At 43.0% G+C, this 22,003-nt stretch overlaps 2 protein-coding genes across 3 annotated transcripts in view; one reads left to right on the top strand and one right to left on the bottom strand.

The window, feature by feature from the left end:
- Positions 1–22,003, top strand: part of LOC134287909 (uncharacterized) — a 295,474-nt gene that overhangs the window by 94,636 nt on the left and 178,835 nt on the right. The gene's annotated exons all lie outside the window — the stretch shown is intronic.
- The window catches only part of LOC109401713 (protein decapentaplegic), a 163,001-nt gene that overhangs the window by 2,949 nt on the left and 138,049 nt on the right, over positions 1–22,003 (bottom strand). The window lies entirely within an intron of this gene.

The following is a 22,003-nucleotide window of genomic DNA, read 5'->3' as shown; positions in this document are numbered from 1 at the left end:
AGTCGGTCGGTCGGTCGCAAAAGAGGGTGCGCAAAAAGGCGATCCCCCGGCGAGCGGCTAATAAAGAGCGTAATTTATTTCTGTTTGATGTTGAATGATTCCGCGAATGAATTTTGTCTGGTGAATATCTGTAAACATGCCGGAATGATTGGCTATTAGTCGGGGTTGGGATTCTGCGTCTGTGGGGTGCAGGGGGTGTTCGCGGTGGGTGCAAATTTGTGTTGTTGTAGCCGCGTGCCGCCATTTGCTGCGCCTTTCTGTCTCGACTGAGCGCACATTGGGAAAATAGGATCAGTTGTGCGGCTAAATTTTCCATCGTAGGCCGCATTTTATTTTATATTGTTTTTGTTTTTACTTAAACGTTTATTGTTAGGCTTATGCGCCAACAAGCATAATGGAACCGAATTCAGTTAGAACATTTTACGATTTTATGTTTTTGACTTATAAACTATGTTAGTTTTGGGGAACCGTAAAACTCGCGGTTTGGTCGAAGTAAGTCGAAGTCCTCAAAAATATTTGAGGAAAGGATATGGTGATGGGGGCTATTTGTTGAGACATGACAGCATGGTGTCAACAACAAGACTAAGGTATCAATCACTCAACCCTTTTCTTCGTGCTAGCCACACGATACGCAAGTGTAAAGCCTAGATTGAGTTTAAATAAGGGCGAAAGTAACATGAGCGAGTTCTCTTCATCGACTCTCTCTGCTTCAAATTAAAGTGGCAAGATGCAAGTATGGTTGCACTATTTGGTCATAAATCGCTAGGTTGCGATGCAATCTAGCGTCTAAGTGTAAAAAAGTTCGATTGAATTTGCATCTTGTCACTTTAATTTACAGAAGAGAGAGAGAGCCGATGAAGAGAAATCGATCATGTTACTTTCGCCCTTATTTGAACTCAAACTAGGAATGGTCATTGATGTGGGAAGCTCTCAGTTTATAACTGTGGAAGAGCTTATAGAAGGCTAAGGTGTGAAGCAGGCTTTATCCTCGTGTAGGTCGTTAAAACTGAACTCCATAAAGTTCTTAAAAGCCTCGGATATTATTTATGTTTTTACATACTATGTTCTTACTTATGTTTTTACATATCTCTCGAGCGATCTCGCTGTTGTATTTTGTACAACACGTTGAAAAAATCTCGCTTTTTGTGCTCAACATTAGTGTGGTGCTAGCGGTGGTGGCGAACCGCGCGAGCTACGGAAGAATATCGTAAAACGAGGTATCATTGACAAGTTAAGAGATGAATATGTGAAAATAAAAATCACGTTCCGATGGGATTCAAACCCACGACTCCGTATTCGCTAGACCGGCGCTTCAATCAACTAAGCCACAGATTAAGTAACGGAATAGAAAACCAAACTGATTCCGAGCCCATACTATGATCACTCCCTTATTCACAAATCCATCTCTCTTTCGGCTTCAGTCATGGCAAATTCAAGGTTAGTTACTCATGTTTTCCACATTTCAGCGCCCCCTATATTACTACGTCCCTGAATAAATTACTTTCATTTTACTGGAATTTCTCAAGGGTTATCCTTTAAACATTTAGAAAAAAAAATCCAGAAACTTTTTCAGAAATTATTGCTTGAATTGCTCTGAGGGTACCTTTAGGGCCTACAGGATCTTCCCGGTCATATATTGAGAAATTCCGCCAGATAATTCTCAAGAGATTCTTCTGAAAGATTCTTCAGGAGTTTTCCAATTGTTTCTCCAGGAAATGCTTTTTATTTTTTTTCAGACCTTTTTTCTGGGATTGAGCTTGAGCTTGAGCTTGATTGGCCGCCCGTAGATGCTACTCCAGTATCGCCAAACCAGCGCTACACTCGCACAGGGAACCAATGAGATATCTGCCGGGGACTAGCAGGCATCTTCAGTGTGTGAGCGTTGACGATCTTCTATTTTTAGGCGACAATGGCGCCTGCCACGTCAGGTTGCAAGTCAATGTGGGGAAGTGTAAGGAAGTGATGATTGCAATCGTTTGTATCCACATCTGACCGAATATACCTCTGCGCCAGCACAAATTCGTGCGGATTTCGGAGTGTTGGTGGGAGTTGATTGGTGTGTGGATACCAGGGTGATAGAATTGTGCGTTTTTATTATTTTGAAGATTTGCGGCACAGTTCGCTTGATCGCATAACTTGTAGGCGTTTTCTAATAGGATTGAGACACTGTGCTGTGAAAGTTTGGAAGGAAGGGAAACGGCTTTTCAACCCGTTTCTGTTCTAGCGATGGCTATGAACATGTGAATATACATGAGTTGTATATGTAGAGAGCAGAGAGAAAGTATATAGAAAGATACAAAGTAGGAGGAAAGGGGCGGGCCAGGGATTGAACCTAGGACCTTCTGCATATAAATCAGAAGCGGTAGCCACTAGATCACCAAGCCCGTCTTTTTCAGACATTTTTTCTGGGATTGTTTAAAAAATTGTTTTTATTTAAAAAAAATCCCAATTCCTACAGAAACTACTCCATTATCGATTTCTCAGCATTTTTAAAAATACATACATATTTTTATATGAAGGCCTGCAGATTTTTCCAGTGGTTCTCTGAAGAATTCCTCCATGACTTTAGTTGTTGCTGCAGGATTTCCTCAACAACTTCTCCAGTTTTCAGTGATTTTGGTGTGCAAACTCCTTAAGAAGTTCTATAAGAAACATTTCTGGGAATTCCATCAGACGTACTTCCAGGTATTTTTCCAAGGTTTCATTCAGTGAATCCTCCGGGGTGCCTAAGGAATTTATTGAGACATTTCTTCAATAACTCTACTAGTACCTTTGTCTGAGATTTCTGCAGACATTTTTCTAAACATTTCTTCAGAAATTTATCCATGGATTTACTTGCAGTTTCTAGAAGTCTCAAATATTTTTTTTCAAAGGAATTAATGAGACATTTTAAGGAACTTCTGCTATTCTGCTAGGTACTAATCCACGAATGGCTTCATAGATAACTTCAGAAACAGAATTCCTCTAGAAAATATCCAGGAATTTCTTTTAGGACTTTTTAAAGAACTCTCCAGTATTTTTTAACAGATTTCGTGAGATAGTTCTTGATTTGCTTAAAAAATCTTCCAGGGTTTCAACAAACAGTTCTTCAGTAGTTTCTGTGCAATTTGAGGAAGAACTTCTTAAAATCCACGAAGGAATATTTGTACATGTTCTGCAGGGTGCTCTAAAGAAATCCCAGGATTGTAGGATGTAATGGAATCGCGGGAGGAATTTCTAGAAAATCGTGTAATGAATTTCTAGAGGAATCATTGAAGGAATTTCTCAAGGATTTTTTTGTAGAAACTCTTGGAAGAATTTCCGAAGAAATCCCAAATAGAGCTTTTTAAAGAATTTTTCAAAAGAATGTCTGAAAAGCCTTTTGATGAAAGCCCTTGCTGAAAAAATCCCTAGAATTTTTAAGAAGTCGTTGAAAATAAAAATATCTCCATGAAGGAATTTCAAGGATTCTGTAAAACATAAAGAACTTTTAAAAAAATCTATGGAATCTAAGCAATCTCTGAAGCAATTTCTAAAAAAAATCCTAAAGAAATATTTGCAGAAATTCCTGCGCGCATTTCCAATAGCATTTCTCGTTCAGATTTCTGCGTTAATCTCTACAAAAAACCGTCAAGGATAATTTTAAAGGAAACTAAGAATTTGCTGAAATAATTCTGAAAGAAATCTCCAAAGGCATTTCTGAAGGCATTTGGGCTTAAGACGTACGTCAAGGAGTTTGCTGCCGTGTGCAGCATTGTTGTCCCATGTTAATAGGGATTCCCATAGAACATGGGACAACTATGCTGCACACGGCAGTTTGTATTTCTGAAGATATAAAGCTGGTTAGTGGTTACTCATTGAGTAACTGGGGGTAACCCAAGGAGTAACCCAAGGAGTAACCTCGATGATACCACTGTTCGGCTTAGATACCAACCTCTCAACACGTTCTCGCTTGTAGTTGGAAGGCACAACAGCGAGCTTGTTGAGAAGTTGGTATCTAAGCCGAAAGAGAGATGGAATTGTTGAAATAGGATTGTTCATGGTGGGGGCTCGGAATCAGTTCAGCTTTTTATTCAGCAGAATCGTTATCTGTGGCTTAGTTGATTGAGGCGCCGTTCTAGCTAGTACGGAGTCGCGGGTTCGATTCCTTACAGATGGCGATTTTTTTTACAATTTCAACTCTTAATTTTCAATTTCATCAATATTCACTGACTTCTAACTTCAAGTTTTTTTCACGAATGTTCCGACATACCAGCATAAATGAAACTCCGGGTACTTAGCGATAGCGTAGACCATTCAATTAATTCTGCAGTTAAAGGCATTTAGATCTACACTTGTAACAAAGCATTCGGTATACTTCAATTTTGGCAAAGCCAACATTTAAGGTTGTGACAGCTTTTAAAATTATATAACATTTGTATGCGCACCTATATGACACCCTAAATCCCGAGCAGGAACGAATAACTGATACATATATGCAGCACACTAAAGTCGGGTATTATACCAAAACAAGGTATTGACTGGTTTTCCTTGTATTGAAAATATCTTATTTTGGTATTGTGTAGGTATAAATCACCGAACGGAACTGAACTCGATTCTACTGTCCTTTCAGGGGGCATTTGTACTCCACTAGGGTTGTACCTTTTAAACATTATCGTTTCAAATTGTCGACAGACTTTTCTTCTTAGTAACCTTTGGGACAGAACAAATGTTAAACGTTGCCTGTTGATCCACGCCCTAACATGGAGCATTGCAAAAAATTGCTACTTCTTTCCAGAGATGCCTTCAGGGATTCCTCCAGGAACAATTGCTGATATTGCTCCAGGAACATATGCTAAGATTTCCTGCTTGGATTGCTTCAAAAATGACTACCGGTATTCCTCTTGAGATTTCTCAAAAAAAAATCCTACATATAGTTCTCTACAGACTTCTATTATAAATTCCTCCTTCAGGGGTTTTCTTAAGAATTCCTTCTGGCATTTCCCTAAGAGTTTTCCATGCATTCTGTATTGCTTCAAGAAGAACTACAGGAGTCCCCAGGATTGTCAGGATTCCTTAAGGGACTTTTGTTGGGATCCCTCCAGCAATTCTTGCTGGTACTCCTAAACCATTTTTCCCAGGATTTTCTACTGGAACTTCTCTATGTATGTATCCCACGATTCTGTGAGGGGTTCCTCTTAGAATTCATTTTAGAATTACTCCGGAGCAGGGATGGGAACACTCACTTGCAGAGAGTTACACTCACTTGATGTTTTCTCAGCTCAGAAGCGTGCAATCAAGAAATGGTGTATGGACGACTTTTGTCTTGTGGTTTTGTCTTAAAGTTTGCCGAATAGAGTAGGTGTCGCACACGCATATCAAAGTCGTGACAGAGCTGTGAAAGCAACTCTCCACGAGGTGAGTGTAATTCACATTCACCTCGTGGAGAGTTGCCTTCGCAGCTCCTTCACGACTACGGTATGCGTGTGCGACCCCTACTCTATTCGGCAAACTTTTAGACAAAACCACAAGGCAAAAGCCGTCCATACACCATTTCTTGATTGCACGCTTCTGAACTGAGAAAACATCAAGTGAGTGTAACTTTCTGCAAGTGAGTGTTCCCATCCTTGCTCCGGAGATCAATACAGGAATTTATTTGGGGATTCTCATATGGGATATTTTAAGAATTCTTCTAAAGATTTCTCAACAACTCCTGCTGCAACTTGTGCTGCAATTTCTACAGAAATTTCTCCTATGATTTTTCCAGGAATTTCGGTCCTCCAAGCATTTATCCCCAGGTATTCTTCCGGGAATTTCTATATGCATCCCGTCAGATAATAGTCAAGGATTTTTTTTTCCAGGCATTGCTCTTGTGATGTGTACTTCTGGATGTCAGTTTTTGTTAAGTTTCCTTAAGAACCTGCTGGGATTCCTCCAGAAATTCTACCGAGGATTTTTCCATGGATTTTTCCGGGGACTTCTCTAGGATTCCTTTAAAAAAAATTTATCCCGGAATTTCTCTGGCGATTTTCGTAGGATTCCTCCAGGAACCGTTCCAGATATTTCCCAAAACTTTTTTCGGGTATTCCTCCGTGGATTCCTCCAGGAATTTCAACTGAAGTCTTAACAGGGATTTTTTCAGAGATTTCAATATAAATTCCTCCAATAATTGTTCTAGGAATTAATCCAGCAATTCCTCGAATAATTTCTCCAAGAATTTTTGCAATGATTGCTCCGAAAACTTCATCGATAATTTCATCAAGTAATTGGATTCTTTAGGGGTATCCAGATTATTCCAAAATCGGAATCTCCGTCCAAAAATTAGTCGAAATCCAAAATTTCATCATTTTTGGTGCCCGGGAACTATTTTTAAAATGCATTTAAAGTTTGTATGGGGAATTTTTTTTGTTCGGGATGAACTGTCATTTTATCGATTGAACTGTCATTCTATCCACAAAAATAAAAACTGTTTTGTTTATTTAACCGTCAAAACAAAGGTATTGGAACGCAATAAAATCACGTTATGCTCAGAAAAATGAGCTCTTTCTTTTAGGATATAGAAAATGGCAATATTTTGTTCACTAAACAACCCAATTCTCCAGTGATTCCTCTTGGGCTTTTTTAGGTTCTCCGAGTATTCTTACAAGGAGATTCCTTCAAAGTATTTCCCTGGGCTTTTTCTACGGATTCCTTCAGAGATTCTTTTAGGAATTGTGCTTAGTCTTGTGATAAGCGTGCTGTTCCGTTACTGACGAGTTCATAATGAACGCCCCGGCATTCCAGAACTTTGTCCACTATTTTATCCATCAAATCCCCTTGTGCAGAGCTCGCCTACCTACCAGATTCGTCAGGATATGTGCGAGCGCACCGGGTAAAAGTGCATAAATTTCCGATGTTTGAAATCCAGCGAACGGCGATGGTACGGCGCAAATCTGGCACACAAAATTAAGCGGAAAATTTGCATCTGGTCGATCGATTGAGTGGCCGCGCAGCTTATAGCTGCTGTTGAGTGATGAAGCAATCCTGGAAATGCCTGCAGTGCAGCAGTGAGTGGTGGTGGCAAGCCGGAACGTGATATCGATTAATTGAGGTGCGGCCACGATCAAAGTCCCACCAAGCCGCTGCTGCGCTGGCTGGCGGACTTACACAGGTTGGCCTGTTTGTCGGACTGTGCTGATGGCGGCCGGTGCACGCCATAAGCAGTAGATTGAGTGTTTGTTTATTGAAATATTTGACAGTTGCGCTGAACGGTTCTGGAAAACTCTCGCACCTATTATGCGCGCTAAGTGATTGTTGCCGTTGTTGATGGTTGAGGCGGTTCGTGGAAGTGTTCCCGGATCGGGAAAAGGAGCGATGGGAATGGTTTGCTCGGAATCGATTTGCGATGCGATTAGGATGCGGTCATTATGTTTGTTTTTGTTTTCGCATTTATTATTCCGTGTTTGTCAGGCCAAATATTTCAGATCTGATATTATATTTGTATCTCATTTTTATGAAGCAAAAGTTTTATTTGTAAAATAAACTAACATGGACATGTTTTTAGAGTAACCTGAACCTGTGATTTCTATTTTCAATTAGAAGATCATCTTGCGTCATCTGTCACCTAAAACAAACGAGTTCGTAAGAAATTATCAAGCCGGCTTTATCGACGGCCGGTCGACGACGGATCAGACCTTCACCTTACGGCAAATCCTCCAGAAATGCCGTGAGTACCAGGTCCCAATGCATCGGATGTTCATCGATTTCAAGACGCCATATGACAGTATCGACCGCACAGAGCTATGGAAAATAATGGACAAAAACGGCTTTCCTGGGAAGCTGACCGGATTGATCAAAGCTACGATAGACGGTGAACTATCCAGTTCATTCGAATCTCGCCGGGGACTGCGAAGAGGTGACAGACTCTCATGCCTACTCTTCAACATCGCTCTGCGAGTTTAAATGGGACGAGCCGTACTTAACAACCAAGGTACGGTTTTCACGGAAACCGGTCAATTTGTGTGCTTTTGGATCGATACGAATATTATCACCAGAATATTTGGAACGGTGGCAGAGCTGTTGTATATCCACCAAAAACGCGAAGTGGCCCAGATCAGACTGGTGGTGAATGTGTCAACAACAAAGTACATGTTAGTACTAGCGCTAGAAACGAACACGATCACACACGTCTAGAAAGTAACGTTACGAAAGACATGGATATCTTCGAGGTAGTAGAGGAATTCGTATACCTTGGATCCTTACTGACGGCTGACAACAATGTGAGTCGTGGAATTCGAATTAACATTATTAGTGAAATTCAGGTTTACTACCCAAGTAACACAACTTGTTATATAAGAGTTTAAAATACAAGTTTCGAACATATTCTATTGTTTTATTCTTGCATTATTTACGTCGTATGGGATACTTATATATTCAAAACAGCGCAAAAAAAGGCGGCTTATAGAACATCTTACAGGTCATATAAGATCTATAGGAATACTCTTATAGTACTAATAATTGATTTCCATTCAGATGACATGCAATAATAAAGTTATTTGTATGCAAAAGATACTTGAAAAATACCTGAATAATACAACTATATTCATTGGTTGAAACTTAGCTGCATCTAAGTAATATGACTTGTAAAATACTATTATATAACATAAAACATGCAAAGGTTCAAATCAGGAAATTAGATTGTGATACAACTTGCGAGAGCCTTGTTTACAACAAACTATTACTATAATGTAATCATATAATGACGATATTGCTACGCAGCGACTAACAGAAAAGAAAATAAAAGTAACTCCAACAAGTTGGAAAACTTTTCTCAGGTTACAGGCAAAGACCATAAATGATATTTTCTAAAACAAATTATTGAAAATTTATGAATTGATTTATTTTCAGGAAGGGTAGTGTTATTTTGATTGCGAATCCGGATTTATGGTACAATATTTGATTTTACTCATTCAAAATTCATGCGCCACTAAATTGTATTGAAATATGCAGATTGAATCAATCATATGATGTCGTATTTTTTTTCTAAATGTTCATTTTTTTTCCAAATTGTGGTGAGAACAATATGGCAGCTTCTCCATTTGGCTTACAGTGCCATTCAAAAATGTTGCAATCTATATTTACTTTTTTCAATAACTGAGCTTTTGACTAACTACTGATTATTACTCAAGTAAAATTCGAGTATTTTTAAACTTGAAAAGCTGGTTCCTTAATAATTTCGAACGAGTGAGATAAGCGTGAATTTTGTACCAATTTTTAAATGTGTGTATTAACATATTTGTTCGGCAGTGTAATCGTCATGACGTCTCTTGAATAAGAACAGCTAAGCTCTACAAGTCAAGTGCTTCGATTTGAAACAGAACAGAAAAAGCATTTATAATACGTCAAAATAACATCGTTTCAACATACTCTCACTCTAGCTCTAATATTGTTCCCTAAACATTATAACTACTCCTAAATAACTTATTTAATACTACACTTTTAATGGGGCTATACCTGTCAAAATGGCAAAATAATTGCAAATAGTAAACAATTGCGCTGCTGGTCGTGCGTCGGAGGTTTGTGTTTTCCGTGGAATTATTTATATGTGGTCGATGATTTACCCGACCATTCAGTTTTCCGAATAATCTGCGATAGCAGGGAGATTCATGACGTAGTGTATTTGGTGGTTTCGGTGAAATTCATGCCTGCTAGATGTCGAGTTTAAGTGCCAGAATTTATGTTGGACTAGCACCGACTGCTGGATTCGGATTCTTTTACATAGGCCGGAATACAAGTTGCGTGGTCCTAATGGTATTCGACAAACCAGTTTTTGGATCAGTAGCCTGGACTTTCGGCCCTTTCGGATGTTGACCAGATTACTGTACGCTGACCCTATTTAGCACCACAAATAGGGGATTTGTATCCGGCAAACAATATGTGGGACTGGAAAATCGATGGCAGTCCAACCGCCCGAGCAGGGCCGATCGATTTTTTTCCTAAATTCTACTAATATATTAGGTCAATTCTCTTGAACCACTAACAGGCCCCCATCAACCAGAGCCTCCCAGGAATGGTTGAAATAAACGCATACACTATTTGCATATTGTTTCATTTTTAATCTTTGGTTGCCTTCTGTTGTTATGACGTGTTTGCTTTCATCTCTGATTGGCTAACTGATGTTTCTGTTCCATAATAGTTCTATAATAAAAATTTCATACGTAATCCAAACAATCACACTTTTTGATGATGTTTGTTTTCTGTGAGCATAATTACAGCTGGATATTAACACAAGATGTTTTCTGAATCGCTTATAATGCACTTAAAATACACCGTAGGAAATATTGATCTCCAAAGATGTTTTCTGTGTTGCTTGGGTATGGGGCCTAGGCTGCAAAATGGAGAGCGTCCAACATAGCTCTGGTCCTCACAAGTGCCTACCTCATGCTTCCACGGGTCAAGACCGCCAGCTAAGAGATGTGTGCTTAGCTGGTAGTGCAGCCTGGGCACTGTTATCCTTCTGACTTCAGGTAGATTGAGGAGGTACGACCCGAGCGTCTGCTCACCAAGGAGATGCGGCTCAAACAGCGTCTGTTCTAGCATCCAGCGGCTGAATAAGAAACGCACCACGCCCAGCTAGATCCAAGGTGGTAGCCCCACCAGCGTGGTCGTCCCATTATTATTATTGGCTCTTTATTATGGGGATTTTCAGCCCGAGGCTGGTTCATCCCCGTGGTCGTCCCAGTGTTGGTTGGGAAGTTAAACAGAGCTGGCACGATGGCCCTCCGGTGAGACAGGAGTGTTGGCGTAGGCCCAATAAGCCACCCGTAAAAATCCCCATTGCGAATAACATAGTCCCCGCAACTTCGACATCGTGGCGTTGCAGGAACTTTGTTGGACTGGACAAAAAGTGTGGAAAAGCGGGCATCGAGCGGCTAACTTCTACCAAAGCTGTGGCACCACCAATGAACTGGGAACAGGATTTATAGTGTTGGGCAAGATGCGACAACGTGTGATCGGGTGGCAGCCGATCAACGCAAGGATGTGCATGTTAAGAATTAAGGACCGTTTCTTCAGCTACAGCATCATCAACGTCCACTGCCCACTCGAAGGAAGACCTGATGACAAGAAAGAAGCGTTCTACGCGCAGCTAGAGCAAACATACGATGGTTGCTCGCCGCGTGACGTGAAAATCGTTGTCGGCGACATGAACGTGTAGGTAGGAAGGGAGGAAATGTACAGACCGGTAATCGGGCGAAACAGCCTGCACGCCGTATCGAATGATAACGGCCAGCGATGCGTAAACTTTGCAGCCTCCCGTGGTATGGTAGTCCGAAGCACCTTCTTCCCCCGCAAATATATCCACAAAGCCACCTGGAGATCACCCGACCATCAAATAGAAAACCAAATCGACCACGTTCTAATCGACGGTAAATTCTTCTCGGATATAACCAATGTCCGCACATACCGCAGTGCGAATATATATTCGGATCACTACTTAGTCGCTGTATGCATGCGCTCAAAATTTTCGACAGTTATCACCACGCGTCGAAGTCGAACGCCGCGGCTCAACATCGAGCAGCTGCGAAATGGCTAGTTTCCACCTGGTACGTACTGTGCAAAAAGATAGGACAAGTAATGATCAAGTAATGATTCCGCTTCAAAATTACTTGAGCTGTTCGCAGATGGCAAGTAAGGAAAAAAGTGTAACACTCGTAACACCTCCCGTGCGAATCAAATGGAGCTGTCACTTTTCCTTGCGGAAAAATAGTCCGCGCTATTACTCCGTAAGGAAAAGTAACGTTTCTCCCCATACTGGATCAGTTGTCAAAATTACTTGCGGAAAAAGGTGGAATTTTACTTGAGCGCTCTACTTGGCAACAAGAAACTAGTTAAGCTTAGAAGTGGCTCAAGACTACGCGCAGCAGTTAGCACTGGCCCTACCAACGGAAGAGCAGCTTGGCGCAGCTACACTTGAAGATGGCTGGAGGGATATCCGATCCGCCATAGGTAGTACCTCGGCTACAGCACTAGGCTTCGCGACTCCGAATCACAGAAACGACTGGTACGACGGCGAATGTGGACAGTTGAAAAACGAGAAGAATGCAGCATGGGCGATAATGCTGCAACACCGTACGAGAACGAATGAGGCACATTACAGACAGGCGCGGAACAGGCAGAACTCAGTCTTCCGGATGAAGAAGTGCCAACAGGAAGAACGAGATCGTGAAGCGATGGAAGAGCTGTACCGCGCGATGGACATACGAAAGATCTACGAGAAGCTGAACCGCTCGCGCAGAGGCTTTGTGCCACAAGCCGACATGTGCCGAGATAATCACGGGAATATTCTCACGAGCGAGTGTGAGGTGGTCGAGAGGTGGCGGCAGCATTACGATGAGCACCTCAATGGCGACGTTGCAAGTACCGAAGGTGGGGTGGTAACAGATCTAGGAGTATGTGCACAGGACGAAAGACTTCCGGCCCCTGACCTTCAAGAGATTGAGGAGGAGGTTGGCCGGTTGAAAAACAACAAAGCCGCTGGAGCAGATCAACTACCAAGCGAGCTTCTAAAATATGGTGGGGAAGCACTGGTGAGAGCACTACACTGGGTCATTACCAAGATTTGGGAGGAGGAAGTATTACCGGAGGAATGGATGGAAGGTATCGTGTGTCCCATCTACAAAAAGGGCGACAAGTTGGATTGCGGGAACTACCGCGCGATCACACTACTGAGCGCTGCCTACAAGATACTCTCTCAAAATTTATGCCGCCGTCTATCACCGATTGCAAGAGAGTTCGTGGGGCAATATCAGGCTGGATTTATGGGTGAACGCGCTGCAACGGACCAGAAGTTCGCCACCCGCCAGGTGTTGCAGAAATGCCGCGAATACAACGTGCCCACACATCACTTGTTCATCGATTTCAAATCGGCGTATGATACAATCGATCGAGAACAGCTATGGCACATTATGCACGAGTACGGATTTCCGGATAAACTGATACGATTGATCAAGGCGACGATGGATCGAGTAATGTGCGTAGTTCGAGTATCAGGGACACTCTCGAGTCCCTTCGAATCTCGCAAAGGGTTACGGCAAGATGACGGTCTTTCGTGCTTGCTGTTCAACATTGCGTTAGAAGGTGTAATAAGGAGAGCGGGGATAAACACTAGTGGGACGATTTTCACGAAGTCCGTTCAGCTGCTTGGTTTCGCTGATGATATTGATATTATAGCTCGCAAATTTGAGACGATGGCGGAAACGTACATCCGACAAAAGAGTGATGCCAGGCGAATCGGATTAGTCATTAATGTGTCGAAGACACAATGGTAAAGGTAATGGTAAAGGGCTCCAGGGAGGAATCTCCGCGCCCGCCACCCCGAATTTATATCGACGGTGATGAAATCGAGGCGGTTGAAAAACTCGTGTACCTGGGGTCACTGGTGACCGCCGACAACGACACCAGATGAGAAATTCAGAGGCGCATTGCGGCAAGAAATCGAGCTTACTTTGGACCCCGCAGAACTCTACGATCGAATAAAGTTCGCCGTAACACAAAGTTGACTATCTACAAAACGCTGATTAGACCGGTCGTCCTCTATGAGCACGTAACATGGACCTTACGTGCAGAGGACCAACGCGCCCTTGGAGTTTTCGAACGGAAGGTGTTGCGTACCATCTACGGCGGAGTGCAGATGGAAGACGGGACTTGGAGAAGGCGAATGAACCACGAGCTGCATCAGCTGTTGAGAGAACCAACCATCGTCCATACCGCGAAAATCGGGAGGCTACGGTGGGCGGGTCACGTCATCAGGATGTCGGACAGCAACCCGACTAAAATGGTTCTCAAGAGTCATCCGACCGGTACAAGAAGACGTGGAGCGCAGCGAGCTAGGTGTGTCGGCCTAGTGGAGTACGATCTGCGGACCCTACGCAGAGTGCGGAATTGGAGACAAACAGCCATGGACCGAGTGGAATGGAGACGGCTACTATGTACAGCAGAGGCCACCCCGGCCTTAGCCTGATCGGTAAGGTAAGTATGGGGCCTAGAACAAACTGCGATCAAAAAAGATTCAACCCTACACTAAATGTACATGTGTAAAACTGTTTTGAGGTTATGGCTTTCAGTCTTGGAAGAAAAACTCAAAAACGGATTGTTAACTCTTCATCCGACGTTTCGGTCACTATATTGTGACCGAAACGTCGGATGAAGACTTAACAATCCGTTTTTGAGTTTTTCTTCCAAGACTGAAAGCCATAACCTCAAAACATAAGATCAACAGTCGATTCCTTAAGAAAGTTCAACATGTGTAAAACGTTTTTAAGACCGGTGGATTTCTAAGGACACAAAACTGGACCATGTACGAAGAGGACCTGCAAGTACTCGGAGTTTTTCAGCGACGCATGTTAAGGACGATCTCCGGTGGTGTACGGAAGAAGTGTCGGAGAAACATAAACTACGAGCTTGCAGCACTCTACGACGACCCCAGCATCCAGAAGATGACCACAGCCGGTATGATACGGTGGGCAGAGCATTTGATTTCAGAACGCCGGAAAACGATCCTGCAAAGTTGATGTTAGTGGTTGGTACAAGAAGGCGTCGAGCGCGGAGAGTACGATAGCTCATCAGTCAGGTGGAGCGTGATCTAACAAGAATTGGGCGTGACACAAACTGAGTATTGCGAAGTTCTATTGTTGAGTATGTCTTATTTTTTAAATATGATTTTGTGGAATTAAATGTATATATGTACAATCGATCAAATCCCTAGAAAATTGAGTGACACATATATTCTCAAGTGGATTGCATTGCAATCACAAAGTTCCAGCTGTGACAGCTGTGACCGAGGCTGTTTATTATTGTTTCCATTACCTATACTTTGTTCCGCTCCTCAACTCACCTCTCTCGTAATACCATAGCTCAACGGCCAGCGCGCGGTCTTCGAATCACCTTTCGCGAGCGACAGCCGTTCAAGGCGATGCGTAGGCGTGCTTGTATCAGGTGTTGCTATCAACCCGAGATCAGGCTATACCCATGTCCACAAGAAATGCTTGACAGAAACCTCCAACCAACACACGTCCGTCGTCTGGTTTGGCGCGCGATGAATACCAGGCCGGCTCAGGTGCTGCTGCTGATGGCTGCTCTCGCCGGACCAGTTTGTTACAAAACAACTTTTTTTTTTCTTTTTGGAAAGCCCCTTTCGAGTGTCGGCTCGATCGGCTTTGTATTTCTCAACGTGCGAACAATCCATAACGCGTCTCCATCATTCAATGTAGCACACAGTTGCTGTTGCTTGGTAAACAAACGATTAGAGCCGGGCGCGATCATCTTCGTTCCGTGAGAGTGTGTAGGTCAATCTCGCGCTCGGCGGGTAAAAGCCGCCACACAAACTCCATAGGGTAGCGGGAAATGGTTCTCCTTGAACCCGCACGCCCAGCTGGAGCTGGCCATTACGTGCTCGTGCAAATTGTGATGCTGCCCGACGGCCGCACCGGCGTGGCGTTGCTACTCTTCCGACGGACTTTTGACGGCCTCTGATCGGATCTAGGGTTGAAGCGCGTAACGACGACGGTGATCGCACTCGCGCGCCAAACGGGAGGGAATTAATTACGTAAACAATCAAGTTCAATAAATAACCGCTCAACGAACCGCGGATCGCCGACGAGGGGTTGCAGCCAAGGTCCGGCATGGCATAAGGTACCGGTAGGTGGCGTCAAGGGTTGGCGGTCCCGCGCGAGCAGCCCAGAAACCAGACAAACCCGCATCAGTTAGTCGGGGTCATAAATTATCGATATTTCATTAGCGACTACTGGTATGGCCTCCAACAGCCGCGCGAGGGAGAGAGAGACACACACAGAACCCTCCCCGGCTTCTGGTATTCTTCAATTTGAATAAATTCACGATAAATCTTCTGAAATGGCTCCACACACCCTGTTACAGGCAAATGGATTTCTCCATGCTGACGCTGTTGTCGCTGGAGTCGTCGTTTGATACAGCCAGAAGCCACAAGTGCATGTGCAACAGCTTCGACAACTGTTTCTAAGGGACTCCGCACTCCGCAGCAGCAGCAATTGAAAGTGAGTCGGAGAAAAAGCTCCACAATCACAGACAGAGAACCGGCAGAGAGGCCACACCATCAACCGAAAAAATAAACCGCCCGATCAAGTCAACCGTGATCGCACACCGACTGCACAGAGCAGTCGTTTAGTAACCTGCCCAACTGGCTACCCCGGTCGCCACACATTCACAATCACTTTCTTCCCAGCTCAGCTGCAGGGTTCAAACCGAACAACCGGTACTCTGGAGGACCGCGCTTCCCTTTCGCAGTATAACAACTACTCCACTAAAAGCGCGTTTGGGCTTGGGCTTGGGATCCCTTTCAACTGACCTTAATTCGTGCGTATACTTGCGCGTAATGTGAAATTGTAAATTCCAACGATCTCTCAAGCTGCGGCAATCCAACCAGTACAGTGAGGAGCAGTAAGCAGGGGAGCGATCGAGTTATGACGACGCTCTTTTAGAGTTTTATGCGGGTGCCCGCGATGGGCTGGAGGTGTGTGGAGGTGTAGTTATCCACTGGTGTAGATTACCTACCCTTGGAACGTCAGACAGCGCGCTGGGGACGGCCTTGTCAAGGTAAATGTGCAAGATGTAAATGTTGTCTTGCGATCGTTGGAATGTGGAGGTGAAAATCAACGAAATCCTGGTAGTAATTTAAACGCGTTGTTCACTCGAGTATTGAGTGGAAGGTTTACTGCGTCTGTTTTTTTTTTTAAGATAATTCATTGTGCCTTTCGGTTTCGAGACCGAATGAAGAGAACTATCTATTCTAACAAAATATCAGACATTGTTTCTTATAGAAATTTGTGAATTTCAATGGATTATACTGTAATTTACAATTTGTCTTACAATCAATTTAGTTGCTACCTGTTATGTGACAAACATAACTAACATCGCTCAAACAATTAGCTCCAGAGGGTGCAAGATTGTTGAGAGATTGCGGAGGGTGTAATGTGAGCGACAACGTCTTGTAGAGGTGATTGTATTTTGAGGTATTGCTGTATGTTGTCAAAAATTCTCCGACGATCATTTCTGGTTAGAAGTTGAGTCATCAAGATTTCTTCCTATAAAAAATCCAAACCTGATTGTCTTTTCTAATTCGAGACAAAAATAGAACTGGTGATGCTGAAACGATGCGAATGTCATAATGAAGTTTGATTCTGATTGCTAAATATAGCCTTATTTTGAAAAGAGCACATCTGTCAGCCAATTAGCATGATATCTTACGTCAATCCAATCCGCGAGGCAAATGATGATGAAAGAAACAGGAAAAGCTAAAAATAGCACGGCACTTAATGTCCCTGTTAGATTTCTGTGGTTGCTTTCGAGTTCTGAGCTTGGAGATGTGTAGACGAAATGTTAAAAATTTCGTCAGTTGATACATTCACATAAGTTCTTGAACTGGTGAATTCTAAAGTTCGCACCAGCGTATCACCTTAAAGAACCGTTTGAAGTCCCTTAATTCTGGAGAAGTTCTAAAAGTCGTGGTGAAACAAAACATATTATTTTTAGTTTATGAGGAGTTCTGAGAACCTCAGGGAGTCTGATGACTTTAAAATAATATTTGAGACAAGCTTGAGACGTGAAACAAGCAGTTTATTGTGTTTGTGTAAGGGCCTGTCACGTAGTCTCGAAGGAGGGGGGGGGGGGTCTGGCCAAAGTCTACTGTCCATACAAATTTTAAAACTTTTGTATGATGAAAATCTACGGTGGGGGAGGGGGGTCTGAGATAACCAAAATTGAGTCTACGTAGCTTATGGACAGCGCCTAGTGAAATATCGACTTGTTACTGGGCCTAGTATGTATCAATAAGAGTCGATCAGCGCTAGAAGAAGCATGTGTATTCAAATGCTTATCTGTCACGCTTAGAAATAAGATTTTTTTGTTATCTACACCAAAACCTCCATTAATGTAACGAGTCGGGACTGCCTAAATAGAGTTTTTACCTAAATTGATTCAGTTCATTACCTAAATTGATTTGAAGATTGCACGAGTGATCAGGAGATTTAAAGGGACCCACGTGGGGTTTCAGAGGGATTTCGTGAGTTTCAGGAGGAGGCGGGGGGGGGGGGGGGTTGTCAGAGGCGTTGCACCGGGTGGGCTTCAGGGGTATTTTTGGTGCGTTACATGGGGTCGAAGGGGTTTAGGGGGGTTTCGAAGGCATTTCAGAATGCTTCAGATGATTTTTGGCGAGATTCAGAGGTTGTTACTCAGGCGTTACGCAGGCGTTTTTGAGGGTTTCTGAGTGTATTAGGAGTTTAACAGGCCCAGTTAACATTTTGGGCTACATAATTTGAGCTATGCATCATCATATAAGAACTTATTCAATCGTATAAAGTGCACGAAACTGCTATTTACGTACCAAAGTGGAGGTCATATAGATACTTCCGACGACTGTTTTCGATTTTCCATGACTAATAATAATACGATGTCAAAAACTGTCGACAAAAAACGATTAGAACGTCTTTCATTGATAAGTATTACGATGCTACAAACCAATGAAATAAAAAAGGCAGACATCCAGCCTCGAACATAGAACCTCTAGATTAACAGTCTGAGATCATACCACTGTGTCAGCTTACCATTCTTGAAGGGAGTGTAAATTGTGTCTAACATAAACCCAAGCATCTAAGCTTGTTGCACACAATAATGTTTTCCTTAACCCTCTAATACCCAACCCCGCCTTTAGACGGGGTATAGTTTGAGCATTTTTGTATTTTTTGTTTCGTGGAAAATCAAAATTTTTATATTTTTGGCTGATATTTAGGACTGTTCTGTATATCTCAAAATGGTTTTTGGTGTATTTTAAAGCGTATTAACATTTTTTAAAAATCATTGAAAAATCGATGTTTTAGTCACCTTGTAGAAGCCATTGTTTGTTTTGTATTGAATCGCTACAATTAACATATTTTGAATTTTTCCCAAATCATTCTATCCTTGCTTAACACTGCTTATACCAACAGGGTTTTTGTAACGTAAAGTACCGACAGGCAAAAAAACGTGGAACTAATTTTTTTGCACATCCATATCTCAGCAGTTAGTGAACCAAATTTCAATCTTTTTGCGTTAACGGAATCCTACACTATCCTAGAGAGGTGTAGTGAAAGCCGATTGGAATTTCATGCAGCTTCCGGTGAGAACCAGGCGAAAACATTAGTTCCACATTTTTAACTTCTTCCGGTTCCGTTTTGTTCTCGGATTGGTTGTGAGTACCATGTCTTTGTAGCGAGTTCTTTCGGAACCTCGACAAGATAGCACCATTCTGTCTTCGGCAAAGTTGTTCAGAACAACAACCACTTCCTGGTGATGGGTTTCATAGTTCCGAATTTCCCCACCACGTGGCGCTGGCGTACATAGTGACTTCCGGTACGACTTTGGTGGGATATAGCACGAGATTGAAGCCAGATAGGAAGATGCGATCTTCGGCAAAGTTGTTCAGGACTACGAGTACTTCCAGGTCATGAAGAGCATAGTTCATAATTTCACCACCACGTGGCGCTAGTGTACATAGTGACTTCCGGTACGGCTTTGGTGGGATATAGCACGAGATTGAAGCCAGATAGGAAGATGCAATCTTCGGCAAAGTTGTTCAGGACTACGAGTACTTCTAGGTCATGAAGAGCATAGTTCGAAATTTCACCACCACGTGGCGCTAGTGTACATAGTGGCTTCCGGTACGACTTTGGAGGGATGTAGCACGAGATTGAATCCAGATAGAAAGATGCGATCTTCGGCAAAATTGTTCAGGACTACGAGTACTTCCGGGTCATGAAGAGCATAGTTCAAAATTTCACCACCACGTGGTGCTAGTGTACATAGTGACTTCCGGTACGACTTTGGTGGGATATAGCACGAGATTGAAGCCAGATAGGAAGATGCGATCTTCGGCAAAGTTATTCAGGACTACGAGTACTTCCATTTCATGAAGTGCATAGTTTGGAATTTCACCACCACGTGGCGCTAGTGTACATATTGACTTTCGGTATGACTTTGGAGGGATATAGCACGAGATTGAAGCCAAATAGGAAGATGCGATCTTCGGCAAAGTTGTTCAGGACTACGAGTACTTCCAGTTCATGAAGTGCATAGTTTGGAATTTCACCACCACGTGGCTCTAATATACGTAGCTACTTACGGTGTGACTTTGAAGGGATATAGCACGAGATTGAAGCCAGATAGGAAGATGCAATCTTCGGCAAAGTTGTTCAGGACTACGAGTACTTCTAGGTCATGAAGAGCATAGTTCGAAATTTCACCACCACGTGGCGCTAGTGTACATATTGACTTCCGGTATGACTTTGGAGGGATATAGCACGAGATTGAAGCCAGATAGGAAGATGCGATCTTCAGCAAAGTTGTTCAGTGCTACGAGTACTTCTAGGTCATGAAGAGCATAGTTTAAAATTTCACCACTACGTGGCGCTAGTGTACATAGTGACTTCCGGTACGACTTTGGAGGGATATAGCGCGAGATTGTAGCCAGATAGGAAGATGCAATCTTCGGCAAAGTTGTTCTGTGCTACGAGTACTTCCAGGTCATGAAGAGCATAGATTAAAATTTCACCACTACATGGTGCTGGTGTACATAGTGACTTCCGGTACGACTTTGGTGGGATATAGCACGAGATTGAAGCCAGATAGGAAGATGCGATCTTCGGCAAACTTGTTCAGGACTACGAGTACTTCCGGGTCATGAAGAGCATAGTTCAAAATTTCAACACCACGTGGCGCTAGTGTACATAGCTATTTCCGGTATGACTTTGGAGGGATATAGCACGAGATTGAAGCCAGATAGGAAGATGCGATCTTCGGCAAAGTTGTTCAGGACTACGAGTACTTCCGGGTCATGAAGAGCATAGTTCAAAATTTCAACACCACGTGGCGCTAGTGTACATAGCTACTTCCGGTATGACTTTGGAGGGATATAGCACGAGATTGAAGCCAGATAGGAAGATGCGATCTTCGGCAAAATTGTTCAGGACTACGAGTACTTCCGAGTTATGAAGAGCATAGTTCAAAATTTCACCACCACGTGGCGCTAGTGTACATAGTGACTTCCGGTACGACTTTGGTGGGATATAGCACGAGATTGAAGCCAGATAGGAAGATGCGATCTTCGGCAAAGTTGTTCAGGACTACGAGTACTTCCAGGTCATGAAGAGCATAGTTCATAATTTCACCACCACGTGGCGCTAGTGTACATAGTGACTTCCGGTATGACTTTGGAGGGATATAGCACGAGATTGAAGCCAGATAGGAAGATGCGATCTTCGGCAAAGTTGTTCAGGACTACGAGTACTTCCGGGTCATGAAGAGCATAGTTCAAAATTTCAACACCACGTGGCGCTAGTGTACATAGCTATTTCCGGTATGACTTTGGAGGGATATAGCACGAGATTGAAGCCAGATAGGAAGATGCGATCTTCGGCAAAGTTGTTCAGGACTACGAGTACTTCCGGGTCATGAAGAGCATAGTTCAAAATTTCAACACCACGTGGCGCTAGTGTACATAGCTACTTCCGGTATGACTTTGGAGGGATATAGCACGAGATTGAAGCCAGATAGGAAGATGCGATCTTCGGCAAAATTGTTCAGGACTACGAGTACTTCCGGGTCATGAAGAGCATAGTTCAAAATTTCAACACCACGTGGCGCTAGTGTACATAGCTACTTCCGGTATGACTTTGGAGGGATATAGCACGAGATTGAAGCCAGATAGGAAGATGCGATCTTCGGCAAAATTGTTCAGGACTACGAGTACTTCCGGGTTATGAAGAGCATAGTTCAAAATTTCACCACCACGTGGCGCTAGTGTACATAGTTACTTCCGGTACGACTTTGGTGGGATATAACACGAGATTGAAGCCAGATAGGAAGATGCGATCTTCGGCAAACTTGTTCAGGACTACGAGTACTTCCATTTCATGAAGTGCATAGTTTGGAATTTCACCACCACGTGGCGCTAGTATACGTAGCTACTTACGGTATGACTTTGGAGGGGTATAGCACGAGA

This window comes from Aedes albopictus, chromosome 2, assembly GCF_035046485.1.
Source record: "Aedes albopictus strain Foshan chromosome 2, AalbF5, whole genome shotgun sequence".
NCBI lineage: Eukaryota > Metazoa > Arthropoda > Insecta > Diptera > Culicidae > Aedes > Aedes albopictus.
The sequence above is the reverse complement of the archived record's forward strand: the minus strand, read 5'-3'. Positions and strand labels throughout refer to the sequence as shown.